Genomic DNA, 17,490 nt, shown 5'->3' with positions numbered 1-17,490 from the left:
AGGCAAAGGAGCAAGGTTCTCTAACAGCAGGCACGAACCTAAAGTACCCCTATGTGGTCTTTCTACTTATGCTTAGGACCATGGTCATAAGGACTATTTATACTTTACCTATGATATAGCCTTCTTAGCTTATATTGGCATGATCAGCTGCAGTCAGACACTTTATATGTTGACCCATAAGATATCCAGCATGGTAAACTGCCTGTCCAAGGAAGAGAAAACTTGCCCACCCATGTGACCCAAGGAAGACATGCTTTATATTTGTAGATGGATGTCCCCAAGTAAGATAATAAAGTTCCCAGAAATAGCTGAGTAATAGTAACATTTGTATAATAATGCCGTATTCATCTCTTCTCATGAGCATGATGTTTTCTAAGTTGACCCTAGAGTGATTATAAAGAAATTGTACAGAATAAATGGGCACAGTCTCTGTATAGAGAAGGAAACCTGTTCTGTCCAGTCATGACCTGGACACTGTCCTAAGCTGGTCAACACATGCTAGATCATTATAGCAGGATTCCCCAAATTAAAAAAAAACAATGATATGAAGGAAGAGGAAAGATATTCCCTTTACTCCTGCCTCTTTGGGGTGTTTACTGAGAATAAAAGTCACAAAGAAAGGGAAATAAATTTTTGAAAACACTTAACTTCCATTATGCTTATGTTCATAAATCATTACCACATGACTCACTTTCAGTCAGGAAGAAATGCCAGACTTCTGAGTTTGTCAGGATCCTGAAAAGTCGAATATCTGCTAAGTGTACGTCTAGGGGTGCCCCCAGTTTCATGCATTCCAGAAATCCTGTCATGTTTGGAGGGAGGGAAATAGACAATGCAGCAGCTCTGAGAACCACCTAGGTGGGCACTATGGTGAATTGAGTTTATTATGAAAAGTGAAGTCAGTGAAAGGTTGAAGAGAAACAGGGTCAGGAAGCTTTTTTTTTAAATTGTTTTTAACATTTTTCTCTTTTTGAATTTTGAATTCAAGATTCCCTCTCTCCCACATCTCTTCCACCTACTGAGAAAGTAAATAATATATCAATTATGCATGTGAAATCCTGTAAAATATATTTCCATATTAGCCATATCACCAAAAAAATTTTATACATCAATTTGCACTTAAAGTTTATCTGTTTTCTATCTGAAAGTGGATAGGGTTTTTCATCATGAGTCCTTTGGAATTGGATCATAGTATTGATCAGAGTAGTCAAATCTTTCACAGCTGATGATCATTTACAAACCTGCCATTACAGTGCAAAATGAATTCTCATTTCTCATTTCACTTTGCATCAGTTTATATAGTTCTTGCTATTTTTTTTATGAAACTATCCCTCCTCATCATTTCTTATTTCATACTAGTACTCTGTCACAATCATAAGCCATAACTTATTCAGCCCTTCTGGAAACTGATGGGCATTCCCTTGGTTTTCAGTTTTTTGCCATCACAAAAAGAGCTGCAATAAATATTTCTTTTTACATTTGTCCTTTTCCTTTTTCTTTTAAATTTCTTTGGGATATAGATCCAGTAATGGTATTGCTAGATCAAAGGGTATATGCCCCTTGGGCATAACTCCAAATTGGTCTTCAAAATGGTTGGACCAGCTCAATACTACACCAACAGTTCTTAATGTTTTTCCATGATCTGCTCCAGAATTTATCATTTCTGATAGGAGGGAGACAGTACCTTAGAGTTCTTTTAATTTGCCTTTCTCTAATCAGTAGTGATTTGGAACATTTTTTATATGACTTTTGATAGATTTCTTTTTCTGTAAACTGCCTGTTTGTATTCCTTGACTATTTATTGTGAAATGGCTCTTATTTTTTATAAATTTGACTCAGTTCCCTAGATACTTGAGAAATAGGGTTTCATCAAAGAAGCTTGCAGTCTATCTTAAAATATCCTTTCAAGGTTGATAGTACCTTTAAGCAAAATAGAGTTTCCATGATTATCTCTTTCAATTAGGTCTAATTTTGCTTTTGTTTTGCCTGACATCATTATTGACTCCTACCCTGTCCACTTCAGTAGAAGCATAATAGATTCTGCTCTAATCCTTCATTTCAACTGTGTATGTCTTTTACACAGCAAATTGTTGGATTCTGGTTTCTGCAATCTTCTGCTCTTTTGGGTTAACTTGGGGAGGAAGGGGTATGACTTTTTGTTTGCAGATGACTGTAGTCAATGAAATTTCTGAGTTAGAGATGCAACAAAGTACAGATTAATTCTCTTCCACTTGTGCTAATTTTTTGCCTGATAATACCAAGAATACAAGTTCTCCATCAGCTAGTACTCTAGAACCATCAGTTACAGCAAAGGGAACTCCTAAATACTGTGAATAAATTCATTATGGATTTTATAGATGATGAGGTTGATGTATGCATTGCTAGAAGTAGCTCAGCAAATGGGAAGCTCCAAAAGAATCTGTGGGAGAGACCTTGTGAAACCTGGATGGTCTACCAACACCATGCCAGAAAATTGAATTGCTTCCATTTTATTGTCTTAAGAAGATTCTGAAGATTGCTTGAGGTCCTTTCTTGAGTTAAGCTGCTAAATGGACACACTGTCTTGCAGAGAGCACAATTTTGATGGGTTGGCCACATTTGAGTTCCAAATATATATTTACCTAAAAAACTATTTTACAGAAAACTCCTACAAGGTAGCTACTTACATGGTGACCAGAAGAAGCAGTGCAAGAACACTCTCAAGGTCTCACTGAGGAACTTTGATATAGATTGTGAGACATGGGAGACACTGGCATAAGACATACAGCATGAGATGTTCACATCAAAGAAGACAGTGTACTCTATGAGCAAAGCAGGATTTTGAAAGATTAAAATAAATGTGGGGCAGCCAGGTGGTGCAGTGGATAGAGCACTGGCCCTGGAGTCAGGAGTACCTGAGTTCAAATCTGGCCTCAGACACTTAATAATTGCCTAGCTGTGTGGCCCTGGGCAAGCCATTTAACCCCATTGCCTTGCAAAAACCTAAACAAACAAACAAACAAATAAATAAGTGTGAGATAGATGAATATAGACATCTTCCTCCCATGTGGTCATAAGGACTATTTATGCTTGATCTATGGTATTGCCTTTTTAGCTTATATTGGTATGAACAGCTGCAGTCAGACACACCTTATACATTGACCCAGACAACCTGATGTCATTTTGGTCCTCTTACAGTATGAAGGACAAAAAACATGGGTTAGCTCATTCACATTCAGTTATGATCAATAACTGTTCATTTATTTCCATCTCATTTTCCTGTTTATCCTTCTCTTTTTTACCCTGTCCCTCCTAAAAAAATCTTTCTTGCTTCTGACTATATTCATCTCTCTTTTTCACCCCTACATTCTTTTATTGCTCATTCCAATATAATCAACTCACATCCAGGCCCTTTGTTTATATAGATTCATTAATAATAGTCTTAATAATGATGAAATTCTTTGGTGTTATAGTAATCATCTTTCCATTTAGGAATGTAAATTATTTGACCCCATTGAGACCCTTAGGATTACTATTTTATGTATTCCTTTTTATACTTCTCTTGTCTTCTGTATGAATGTTAGATTTTCTATTCAACTATGATTTTTTTCATCTGTTATACTTGGAAGGGTTTAATTTTGTTAAATATTCACTTTTTTTCCTTGAAGGATTATATTCAGTTTTGCTAGGTAGGCTATTCTTGGTTGTAATTCTAGCTTTCTTGTCCTTTAGAATATCCTATTCTAAGCCCTCTGCTCCTTTAATGTGAAAGCTCTTTTTAATGTGTAAATCTTGTGTGATCCTGATTGTGACTTGTTCCTTTATAGCTACTGCATTAAATATGTTTTACTTGACATGGGAACTCTGGAATTTGGTTATAATATTCTTGCAAGGTTTTTTAGGTTCTTTTTCAGGATTGGTGGATTCTTTTAATGTCTGTTTAATCCTCTGGATTTAAAATATTGGGTCAGTTTTCCTTGATAATTTCTTAAAATATAATGTCTAGGGGGTTATTTTTATCACTGTTTTCAGGTAATTGATTAATTCTTAAATTATCTTTCCTTGATTTATTTTCTAGATCATTTGTTTTTCCAATTTTTTAATTTTATAATATCTTTTGGTTTTTTTTTTTTTTGGATTCATGATCTCTCATGGAGTCATTAGCTTATACTTGCCCAAATCTGATTTTTAAGGAAGTATTTTCTTCAGTGAGCTTTTGCACTTTTTTTTTTTACCATTTGGCCAATTCAACTTTTTCTATTAATATTTTCTACAGTATGTTTGTGTCCCTTTTACCAGACTTTTAATTCTCTTTTCATAATTTTCTTATCTTTTTATTTTAACTCTTCTATGACTTCTTGCTGATCTTGGGTCCAATTATCATTTTTCTTGAAGGTTTTGCTAATAGCTATTTTCACATGACTTTTTCTGAGTTTAATGTTTTTAGTTTTCCCTACTTTCATGGTAACTTTTTATTTTTTAGGTTTTTGCAAGGCAAATGGGGTTAAGTGGCTTGCCCAAGGCCACAGGGCTAAGTAATTATTAAGTGTCTGAGGCCGGATTTGAACTCAGTTACTCCTGACTCCAGGGCTGGTGCTCTATCCACTGCGCCAGCTAGCCACCCTCGTGGTAACTTTTTAATGGTCAGATTAACTTATTGTTATTTACTTACTTTCCTAGTTTATTTTTAAAATTTGAACTTTATGTTAAAGTTGAGTTCTATTCCCCTGAAGGTTAGGATGCACTATGCCAAATTTTGGATTTTTTACTTTTGCTATTATTTTCAGAGCTATTTCTGGAAGGGGGAGGGACCGCAAGTTTTTTGTGTTTCCAAGTTGGTGTTATCTTCAACAATGAAACTGTGACCATTGTCCCTGCTCCCTTATTAGCTCCTCATATATTGCAAGGGTTTCTCTCCATTAGGGAACTGCAGTCCAGACCTGTTAATGGAAAAGAAAGTGGCCAATAAGCATTAGCTGCACCCAGTACCAGTAAAGGTTCTCCTGTTATCTCTTTCTGACCAGCTGCCTGACCCCTTATCATTTCTAGGTTGAGACCTCCTGAAGCTGTTTCTGCTCTTGTTGCAACCACCTCCAAAGCCCATCACTGGTACCCCTGCCATGTTCCAGTTCAACACACAGCCTGGTGTTATGGACTTCTCCTGCAGACCTCCAAAGTGGTCTTAGGCTATAAAAACTATCTCTCTCTCTCTCTCTCTCTCTCTCTGACCTTTTGTTGACTCTGTTACTCCAACATTTGATTTGAGGTATTATTTTAAAGTTGTTTGGAGAAGAATATTGGGAGGGTTCAGCTTGGTCCCAACCTATATTCTAGCACTAAAAAAAATTAGTGACTTAGCCTTTAACTTCCATAGATTTCCAGAGGAAGCAATAATTTTATAAAGTCTAAAATATGACTGATAAACATACTGTGTCTATTAGTTAGATAAAAATCTTTGAAGATGAATAAATTAATAGATTGTGCCTATGCTGAAACTTCAATTTTCAACTTGACAGTTTGTCAATTTAACTTTCTTTTTTCAGAGGTTTTTAACAGTTATAAGAGCTGATAAATAATCTGCTTAATGGGTACAGATGTACTAAAAAGGAAGAAAAAAATTCAAATATTTCCACTCAAAATTGTCTGATTAAATTGAAATATCAGGTGGCTAGGTGGCACAGTAGATAAAGACCGGCCCAGGAGTCAGGAGTACCTGGGTTCAAATCCGGTCTCAGACACTTAATAATTACCTAGCTGTGTGGCCTTGGGCAAGCCACTTAACCTCATTTGCCTTGCAAAAAAACAAAACAACCTAAAAATAAATAAGTAAAATGAAATATCAAAGCAGTTCAATAGTCAAGATAAATATTGTCTGAACAAACTGAATACAGGGTCATAAAATTGAGCACTGATGCAGAAAACCTGTGATAATGGTCACAGTTTCATTGTTGAGGATAACACCAACTTGGAAACACAAAAAACTTGCGGTCCCTCCCCCTTCCAGAAATAGCTCTGAAAATAATAGCAAAAGTAAAAAATCCAAAGTTTAGCATAGTGCCTCCTAACCTTCAGGGGAATAGAACCCAACTTTAACATAAAGTTCAAATTTTAAAAATAAACTAGGAAAGTAAGTAAATAGCAAAAAAAAGCTGATCATGAAATGAGGCGGTTCCAATTAATTTGACTGTTGCACTAACAGTTCATATCACTTCAGTTATTTTTTCCATGTGAGTAGTTTTGCTTATAAAAAAGATTCTCTTCCTTCTCTCTCTGTTCATCTTGTTTCATATTTTCCTTCACATTGTTCCTCCAAAGTAATTCTTCCTTTTGCTGTATTGTTCTATTTTCAAATGTTCCTCCCAAACACATTTGCTTTTCCAATCCAATCATATCTCTCTTTTCAGGTCCAATTAAAATTTTTCTTCCTCTAGAAGGCTCTCAAAGCCTCAGTTATTTTTTTCTGAAGTCCAATTACCCAAATGAATCTCCTTTTTTGTATTTAATTATAAACTACCCATTATTATATTAAACCAACCAATCAGTAAGCATTTATTAAGTGTCTACTAATTACAGGTCATTATTCTAGAGATTCAAAGTCAGAAATGAAATGCCCCTACCCTTAAGGAACTCTCATTCTACTGGGGCAACAACATGGATACATGTATCACAATTTGTGGAAAATAACAAATATTGGAAGGGAAAAGTCTCATAGATGGAGGATAATGGAAAAGACCTTATGCCAGCGACAGAATTTGAACTGAGATTGGAAGCGAACCAGATAGTCTAAAGGTGTGCAAATGAGGAGGCATGGAATACAGTATAATATGTATGGCACAAGAAGGAAGTCTGTTTGACTAAAGCAGAATAGGTAAAAGGGAGTGATGCATAATGATAGGAAATGGTGAAGCAAGATTGTGAAAGATTTTAAATGCAAAAAGAAAAAAGAAAGTTTGTATTTGACCCTTGAAGAAATCAAAAGTCACAAGTTTATTGAGTAAGTGAGTAATGAAGTCAGATCAAGACTGTCTAGGGAGTAGAGGAAAAGGAGACCTAAATCCTGAAAAACAATTATGAAGGTAGTACAATGGTCCATGTGAAAATAATAACAGTGTGAATTAGTCTGCTGGTTGTGTGAGTAGCGAGAAATGGAGATATATGAGAGATGCTGTAGAGGACTCTCAACAAAACCTGTCATCCAACTATATATGTGCAATGAGTGGAAGTGAGAAGACCAGGTTAACTCTGAGGTTATGAAACTTGGGGCCCTGGAATAATTCTTGACCTTGACCAAAAATAGGCAAGTAAAGAAGAGGAGGTGAGTTTTTTTGGGGGGGGCAAGGAATGAGTGTTTTTGACACATTGAGTTTGAGACAAATTTGGGACATCCAAAAGAGAATATAAGGCTGAATATATATATATATATATTTATATATATATATATATATATATATATATATATATATATACCTATGGAAGTCACTTGTGGAAAAATGGTAACTAAATGTTTGGTGGTGAACACACCAAAAGAGAGTCTAAAGAGCAGGAAAGAAAGCCCAGGACAGACAGATCCTTTGGGTATACCCAGAGTTAGGGATATGATATGGATGATGAGCCAGCAAAGGATGCTGAAGAGGAATTGCTAAACAAGTAGGCAGAAAATCAAAAGGGAGCATTGTCAGTAAAACTAAGAGAGTAAAGAGCATCCAGGAGGGTGGTCTGCTGTGTAAATGATACAGAAAAGTCAAGAAGAATGAGGTTTGTGAAAAGATGTCATATTTGGCATTTAAGAGCTCATTTATAACTTTGGAGAAAACAGTTCAGTTGAGTGATGAGGTCAGAAGCCAAATTGCAAAGGGTTGAGAAGTCAATGAGAGGAGAGGAAATGGTGAAAATGAGAATAGACAGCTGTTTCTAGGAATTTGGTTGTGAAAGAAAGGCTAGACATAAAAGTACAGCTTTGGAAGATGGTAAGATCATGTAGGTGTGGAGTTTTTTAAATGATGAAGAATACCTGGGTGGGCTTCTAGATAGCAGGGAAGGAAAATATAGATAGTGGGAAATTGAAGATTAGAGAGGGGGAAATAATTATTGGGATAAAGAAACTGTGAAGACTGAGATTAGGAGTATATTCTCTGAACCTCACTAACTTCATCTATAAAAAAATAGAAAAAATTTTTACTTGTTTCTCAGAACTGCTGTGATGCAAAAATGTGAAAGTATTAAAAGTGCTTTTCAGATTTAAAGAAATAAGTAAAAATAAATACACACAAATACATACAGAGTAATTGATCTTAGCAAGGAGATGGACCACCTCTTTATCAGAGGCTGGAGCAGATGAAAAATGAGGGATGGATGTCAAGGGATTTCGTGATTTAGAGAAGAAGGGAAGAAGAAAGGTCACAGAGAATGGTTGTTTTTACAATAAATCAAAAATCATTTGTTAAATGCCTACTATGTGGCAGTCATGGTGCTAGACACTGAGGGGACAAATAAGAAGGAAGCAATTGTTATTCCCAGGGAACCCATCTGTTAACAGTGAAAATAACAAATATATAGATAAATATATTCAAATATACTTAAAGGAAATATATATATATATATATATATGTATATATATATATATAAAAGAATATAAACTTTTCTATAGAACCTGAAACAAAGTTCTCAGCTGAGATTGTGTGGAAAGAGACTAGTAGAGGGGCTTTAGGAGAGAAAAGAAGGTTTGAAACTCTTGTGGGGGGATCTATTAAGGGAGGAATAGAATAACTTACTTATTTCAGTTGGGGTTAAGTTCAGATTAGAAAACATAAATTTGTAGAGGATTCAGTCAACACATTTGTAAGACATTCAGTTCCATTAAGCAGCACATAAATAAAAGAGGCAAATAGTAAGTAGACAGGAACAAATGCTAGTACAGAGAAGGGACAATGAACTTGGAGGCATTAAAAATTTCAAATCCTTGGTACCAATCAATGGGCATTTATTAAAAACTCACTGTATACCATTAAATAGGGTAAGAATAGGGTTCAAAGAAAGGCAAAACCAGTCTCTGCTCTCAGTATGGAAAATAGCATGTGAATAACATTTATTGTTCAATCATGTTCTGTTCTTCCTGGTTTTATGGATTAAAAATATAATGGACTGATTTCCCATTTCCTTTTCAATGAGAAGCTTAAGTGACCTGTCCAGGATCACACAACTAATAAATGTGTGACGCTGGATTTGAACTCAGGTCTCCCTGATTCCAGGTACAGTGAGCTATCCATTGACCCAACTAGACAAGTTAAGATTTAATGGGTTGTTGTATTTTGTCAACAAATATTACAAATGCTGGTCTTGCCTGGGGTTGGTGCCTTGATGATAAAGGAGGAAGAAATACCAAGGAAAGCCTGAGAGAAAAGGCTGAACTGATGATTGGTCCATCAAGAGACAGGTTAGGATTTATTGGGTCACCACACTCTATCACCAGATGTCACATGGTGGGTGCTTGCTCAGCCTTGATGATATGATGTGGTGCTCTACTGATCTGGGCAGAAGTGAAACCTTAGAGACCAAGAGACTCTTGCAGCAGACAGATCATCTCCATTAGTGTTGTTTCCTAAAAATCAGAACAATGGGTAGAATGATTCTGGTAAAGGCAAGTGAGAAGGATGCCTTGCACAGCCTAATAAACTATTGTGCAACTCACCAATCAGTTGGTTGGTGGTGTGGTCCTTTTTGATATCAAAGGATGTAGTGGTTGTAGTAGTAGTAGCAGTAGTTGTGGTTATAGTTGCAGTAGTTAGGGAAGTTGGTGCTATTGCAACAGTTGTAGATGTAACTGTTAAAGTGGTAGTAGTAGTAGTAGTAGTTGTAGTTGTAGTAGACAGTAGTAGTAGTAGTAGTAGTTCTGTAATAGTAATAGTTGTAATAATAGTAGAAGGTGTAGTACTAGTAATAGTAGCAGAATCTGCCTCCATGTGAATAACTTGGTTAGAAACAAACATATGCAGCATAGATGGAAGATAATCTCAGGAGATCAGCATTAGCTGAAACATCTAGGAAAGGTCTACTTCAGATTTTTATTAGAATCATATTAGAAGCCAGGGAAGCTAATAGGCAGGGGTGAGGACAGAGAATATTCTAGACATGGAGAATATGGAAAGGAGTAAAGTTTAAGAAGACTGGAAAGGTAAGAAAAGACCAGATGAAGAACCATGAATGTTAAAAGATTTATAAAGATATAAAAGTGTGTGCATGTGTGTGTGTATGTGTGTGTGTGTGTGTGTGTGTGTGCATGTGTGTAAGAGAGTCAGAGAGAGAGTGAGAGTGAGAGACAGGCAGCTAGGTAATTATTAAGTGTCTACAGTCGGATTTGAATTCAGGTACTTCTGACTCCAGGGCCAGTGTTCTATACACGGTGCCACCTAGTTGCCACCCTGTCCACTCCTTTTTAGGAAAATCTCTGATATCCTTGTAAGAGACAGACTGGAGAGATGACATGAAACTTGAGGAAAAGACACCACAAACAGAAAGCTATTGCAATAATTCATGTGATAGGTAATGAGGTCCTGAAATAGGGTTGTATGAATGGATAGAAGTCAAAATATAGCAGCAATGCAAAGATAAGAGTGAACAAAATCTGAGAATTTTATATAGATAGAGATAGAGATAGAGATACAGATACAGATACAGATAGAGATGATAGAGATAGAGAGAGATATGGAAATGGAAATGGAGATGGAGATGGAGATAGAGATAGATAGATAGACAGAGATAGAGATAGAGATAGAGATACAGGTACAGATACAGATACAGATAGAAATGTATGTATGTATGTATGTATGTAAGGGGGTGAGAGTAAGAGTTAAGAGTCAGTCCAGAATGACTGGGCAGATAAAAATATGCTGGGCAAAATAGGAAATTTCAGACACAGAGTAAGTTTTGGTAAGAACAAATTGAATTCTGCTTTGGAAATGTTGAACTTGAGCTGTCTATGGAACATTCAGTTTGAAATGTTCATTAGATATTTGCATATCTGTCCATTGGACCCAGATGGCTCCAGAGGAGAAAGTGCTTTGCACAGCCCTCTCTTACTTAAATCCAATTCACTTGCTTGTCATGGCATCATCTCCCTGATATCATGTTCCTCTTTGAGAACAAGGGCAAACACAAGAAGATATCTTTCTCCTGAGCTCTAAAGATGAGGGCTAGATACAAAGATCTGCATAGAAGTTCTTAACTGAACCAATGGGAGCTGATGAAATCACTGAAAACAGAGAATCAAATGACTCAGGATGGAGCTTTGAGATAGCACCAATATAGTGAATATGACAAGGATGAATCTATGGCAAAGAAAACTTAGACGTTGGTCTCAGACAAGTAGGAGAAGAATCAAAAAAAAACGTTATTACCAAAAACAGAAAAAGTAATCATTGGGCAAAGTAATCAAGAACATGAGATGCTGCAGAGTTCAAGAAAGATAAGGAATGAGAAAAGTTTATTAAATTTAGCAATTAAGTTATCACTGATATCTTTGAAGAGAGCAGTTTCAGTTCAATGATGAGATTAGAAGCCAGATTGCAAAGGTTTTAGGAGAGAGAGAGAGAGAGAGAGAGAGAGATTGGAAATAAAAGTGTGGACAAGTTTCAGGTTGTGTTTAGCTGAAAAGGGAAGGAGATATATTAGATGGTACCTTACAGGACTGGTAGGATCAATTTTTTTTGAGTGTTTCTTTAACTTTTTTTATTTTACTTTTAATTTTTTAAGGGTGAAGAACATATGGACATGTGGTTTGATGTGGTGATTATCAATTTAGCAGTCTGATTCTTCTTTGGTTGGATCGTGTGACCAATTTTTGTTCATTTGATCTGTAAATGATTATCTGTAAAATGATAAAATTGGACTAGGTGATCTCTAAGGCAGTCTTCTAGTTCTAAACTTCACCTTATGAATGTATTTGTCTTTTCACAGCTGTTGTCCATCACTATATTCCTCTTCTGAGGAGAGAGAGAGAGAGAGAGAGAGAGAGAGAGAGAGAGAGAGAGAGAGAGAGAGACAAGTTTCACCTTTAGTTTCCTGGAGTCAGAGTTGATCACTACATTGATCAGGGTTCTATTGTTCAAATTTCAAAATTACATATACACTTAAAAAAGATTTCAAGGTAATTAACAGTATAAAAAAGTCATCACTATTCAAAATCTTCTTCAATAGAAATTCCTCATACATGTGCAATATTTCTGACATGTGGTTATCTAGTTTCTGCTTGAATTTCTCACTATTCCACTTATTTCATCAAAAAGAATTTAGTACCACTGTACTAAATGTTGGGATACAAAGGCAAATCAGTCTCTGCCCTCAAGGAGTTCCCATTTTATAAAACATTTTGAATTGTTATTATATAAGAAGGTCTTCCCTATATTGAATTGAAATATGCTTCTCTGAATCTAAAATTTTCTTGAGCTAAAAACAAAAACAAAACAACCCTCCTGCCCCAGAAAATCTTTTCTTTCAAAAATAATGGTCTTTCAAATATTTAATAATAGTTCCAATTCATTTGTTTACTTTTTTTCCAGACAACCCCTTCAGCTGTGATAGAGATAATCAAATTTATTATCCTTGTTTCTTTCCTTTACATAAACTTGACTTTGTCAATGTCTCATGTGAAAACAAAACCAGAAATTTTTGACAAATAATTGGCATCCAAGATGAGTGAGTAGATAAAGTCTGAGTGTCTCAACAATTTCAAGTTATTTGCCCTGGATGATCAAAAATCTAAATAAATGAAATACGTCTTGGAATTGACTACACAGTTTCACAAATATTTGAAAAATAATGGAGAAAAGGAGATTATCAATAGAACTGGAGATCAGTAAATGTTCTCAGATTTTCTCTTTTAAGAGCAATACAAATTGTATGAGTTTGAATTTAATTCTTTAAAAAAATATAGTGCCTAATATTAAATTTTTGGCCATTTGTAAAGGAAATAGAACTGGTTAGGTGCCATTTCAGATTAGTTAAAAAGAATCCTATTTGGGTTTAGGTTCTGAATCTCTGACTTTCCACAATGCCTCAAATGCTTTCTCACGCTAGAAGTTCCTCAGTCCCCTATGACCTTCTCATTTTACATCATCCTTTCATCCCTCATTTTTTTCTCCTGGAAATCTCATTTTGAGGAAGGGTCCAAGTCACCCAATTCCCTGCCATCCTCTGCTTCTGACCCTCTTGACTTGGCCACTGTGTCTCTGAATGGGCACTTTTCTCCATCTCTGTACCTCCTTCCTTTTCCTCTCCCTTTTATGCATTATTTCTCTTCGTTAATATATAAATTCCTCCAAAATAGCAATTATCATTGTAATTATATCTGCGGACCTTCCATGGTGTCCGGCATATGGTAAGTCCTCAATATATGCTTGTTGACTTGCTTTACCTTGATCAAGGAAAGGTCATCAGATTGATCTTTTTTCCCTGTTTTTCTGTGCTTGGATTCATTAAGAGAGTAACTAGAGCTTGGGAATATTGTAGAAATAATTTTACTAGATTTTAGTCAGTCAACTTTCTGACAAAACCTTTCATTCCATTCTTATGAATTTGAGAAGTTCAAATTATCTATTAATACATTTAGAATGTAAGTTCCTGAAGAACAGTGATTATTTTTACATTTTACTTGCATGGTCAATCCAATGAAATTCTGTAACAAAGTAAATGCTAAAATAATGCTTGTTGACTGACTTATTGTTGATTAATTTGGAAAAGGCTGAATGATAATTGACACAAAGACAGAGTAAGATTTCTGGTTTCTATAGAATATTGGAATGATATTTATGCAGGTCTGTTTTAGTGAAATTTTTTTAATGATAAACTTTGATGCAAATAAAAATGATATATTTTACCAAATGTGTAATTGATAACAGATATGGAAGGGAGAGCTAGCACTTTGGATGAGAGAATCAGAGCCCCAAAAGACCTTGATAAAATAGCATTATGAATAAAATTTAATTTAATAAAATTAAAAAGGAATCACACACTAGCAAACATATTTAAAAGATCACTTTCATAAGTATGAGATGATGGAAAAGTGACCGGATAACAGTAAATATGAAATAAGACATGGAGTTTTATGAATTGAAGGCAATAAATCAACAATTTGACTGACAAGTGACAAATAGTGAATGCTGTATCAGGTTGCTGGAGACATTTATTGTTCAGAATGAGGAAAGAAATAGCTTGTTATACTTTACCCTGATGAGACTACATCAAGAATAGAGTTGATGGGACAGCTAGGTGGTGCAGTGGATAGAGCACTGGCCCTGGAGTCAGGAGTACCTGAGTTCAAATCTGACCTCAGACACTTAATAACTACCTAGCTATGTGACCTTGGGGAGGCCACTTAACCCCATTTGCCTTGCAAAAACAAACAAAAAAAAAAGAATAGAGTTGAGTTTAGGCATCACATTTGAAAAAGACGTAGACAGCTAGAGTGTTTTCAGAAGAGTTTGATTATGATGCTGTATTAAAGTATTTTAGAGGCTGAGGGTTGAAAGATGGATTGAAGTTTCTGATTGGTCCAAAAGCATACAACATGAAACAATAAGTCCAAAAAGTCAAGAAATTGCGGGGAATTAAATTCAAAATTGTATAAGTAAAATTTCTTAATAGTTATATCATAGTGTTATAGATAAGGGGCATAAGAGACCTTTAAGATAACAGCCTTGTTTTACACTTGAAGAAACTGAAACAAAGAGGTTGAGGGACTCATATTTGGCTAGAAAATATCTGAGATAGGATTTAAACCCAAAGATTCTCTAATTCCAAAGACCAACATTCTGTCCACTAAATCATAATGCAACTTGGGCATGGGCTACGTGTATTTAGATAATATATCTGAAATTTTTCTTTATAATTTACATAAGCAGGCTAAAATATGCTTCATATTATAATTATATTTTATATACAATATCAATTTAAAATTTATAATTTAGGAATACACACAAATATAATTCCTATTTAATTAACCACAACTTCAAATGTATATTTTTAATTGACACTTCAGTTTCTTAAATGTAAGTTCTTGAAAAATATATTTTCATTAGAGAGGCAGTGAATTAGGTATGTAGAATTAGGTAATATTGTCAAAACTATTTTGTTGTTTAGCTTTGCCTTGAATTTCTGTTTTAAAAAGGGGGGATTTAATATTAGCAAATGATCCTGATATTTAAGAAAGGCATAAATTCAAGCTAATAATTTGAGAAAGATACAACAAAATGAATCTACTTGTCAATTAGAATTTTATCTTGATATATTTATTTTTATTATTTTACATGTTATATATTATATATAATTACTGTACCACATATTATGCTATATTTTATATTATGTTATACAATAGATACACATTTTATGTTGATATATTTTAATCACTTAGGAAAGGTATTATTTTGTGCAAAGTTTGTATACCTTAAAGCAATAATAATAGTATTAGGTGTTAAGATAATAATAGCTTAATAGCTATTAGCTATTAAGTAAAACCTGCAGAATGACAGCTTATGCTAAGCATTCAGAAACATTGTCTCATTTGATCCTCATAACAATCCTAGAAGATAGGCACTATTATCCCAATTTTACAATTGAGGAAACCAAGGAAGGCAGTGACTTGCCTAGAGTCATACAACTAATAGTATCTGAGGCATCTGAGGATTTGAATTCAGGTTAATTTCTACCTTAAGACAATATTATAATCTACTGTACTGCTTAGCTGCTTTATTTTTTCTTATTTTATGTATTACATAAAATATGTGTATTATAACATCAAATCATTATTATGTATATACATGTATATATGCACAGAAATGTGCATATTGTATACATGCATATTAAAAGTATACATACACAAAGCTTTATATTAGCTCTTCCAGATAGCGATGCCCCCAATACTCTTGGAGGATAGATCTTATAATTCACATTTATTTTCATTTTCAAAAGGAACTTATAATCACCAAAGCACAGATGATACCCTTTTTGATAAACATCCTTGAGCATTTATAGGTTGGTGTGCTTTTCTCATCAACAACATTTTAAAATGGATCTAGGGTGCAAGATTTAGATCTAGCATGAATTTCAGAACCAATTTTTTTTAATGGATGGGGAGCTGAGTCTCAGAGAGTTTAAGTAATTTGCTCTAGGTCACATAAATTGGATTTGGATTTGGATATAAACTAAGGTCATCTGATTTCAGATGCAGTGTGCTTTCTATTCAGCCATGAGTCAACTTTTCATATTTCATGAATAAAGCCATCTAGAAAAAAAAAACAAGGGATCTAGGTGACTAGAGAAGAATGCTGCCAAAGCATTGATTGATGATTAAAAATTGATTTGTGTTTCTCCAGAGGGTCCTTTCCTTTTGGGAATCCGTAATTCTACTGGTGGTAATCTTATTTTAAGAACCTTCTAATCTTCCTGCCCTCCAGAGGCTGACAAGGATGCTAATTTTGCATCATAAGCTGAGGGGGTTGTTCTTCCTTCGTAGTGGCACAAAGACATCAAAAATTTAGATAACTGTCCTTTGCTGATATTGATGGGTTCCTGTAAGACAATCCAAATCACACATTCTAAAAGAGGAAGAATGGTCATTGATCCTTCATAAGTCCAAAAGTCAAGGTTATTAGGGAGGAGACCAGCTGGATTGAAGTCTGTAAAGTCAGCAAACATATTTCTTTTTTTAATGGAATCTAATGCACTGATGACTTATCATCAAAAAAAAAAAACACCCACTACAGCTAGTCCATCAGGATAGTGTAATGCATCACATAATGCCCTGTATTTTGTATTCCAATGAACCAAGTAGAACTCAGCTGAATATTTCATTTCACCAACACTGGGTTCAGAACTTCATCATCTTTGCAACCCCAGTGAAAACTCAAATGAGCTAACCTGTAGTTCTCAGAGGTCCTCCACTTAGCACCTATTTGTCAGTTGAATCATCAAAGTCTACATTGAAAGAATAACCTTTGTTAACAATCCCTTGAGCTGTTGAGAGATCATAGTTAAAATTTAGAGTTTTCAGGGAACTGTCAAACTTGATATTACAGAGGTGAATATCAACAGGGGACTGGCATTGTCCTTTGGCAATAGGAAAATGCTTATGCCATGTAGCTGGTCCATTGTCCTCACCATATCCCCAAAGAAGAGGTTTTTGCAACATTGTTTTGAAAGTTTTGGAGATCACTAGTTGGTGACTGGGTGGCACTTCTCAACATGTGTGTTCCATTGGAGCTGTCCCTATTCACTCTAATAATCACTGAAGCCTTTGGAGGAGCAGGACCAGAAGGCTGAAAATAAAGGATATTGATTGGACTTTAGGAACTAGAGAAGGTGGATTCCAGGAGATAACTGGATAACAATTTCCAAGAGTTGATTGAGTCGGGACTGAGGCTGAAAAGAGAAAAGAGAGTTTCCTCTGGACATTTCTTGACAGCTACTTGGATCTTCTTTGGTTTTTGTCAGTTTAATGAAGTTCCATAATCCCCTAAACAG

The 17,490-nt window shown here is 35.0% G+C and overlaps 1 pseudogene; it reads right to left on the bottom strand.

Moving 5' to 3' along the window:
* Positions 1–16,388: 16,388 nt before the first annotated feature.
* LOC141494164 (carbonic anhydrase 2 pseudogene) lies at positions 16,389–17,158 on the bottom strand (annotated as a pseudogene).
* Positions 17,159–17,490: the final 332 nt, after the last annotated feature.

The sequence above is a fragment of the Macrotis lagotis genome, chromosome 7 (assembly GCF_037893015.1).
Source record: "Macrotis lagotis isolate mMagLag1 chromosome 7, bilby.v1.9.chrom.fasta, whole genome shotgun sequence".
NCBI classification, from domain to species: Eukaryota; Metazoa; Chordata; class Mammalia; order Peramelemorphia; family Peramelidae; genus Macrotis; species Macrotis lagotis.
This window is presented reverse-complemented; position numbering and strand designations above follow the sequence as displayed.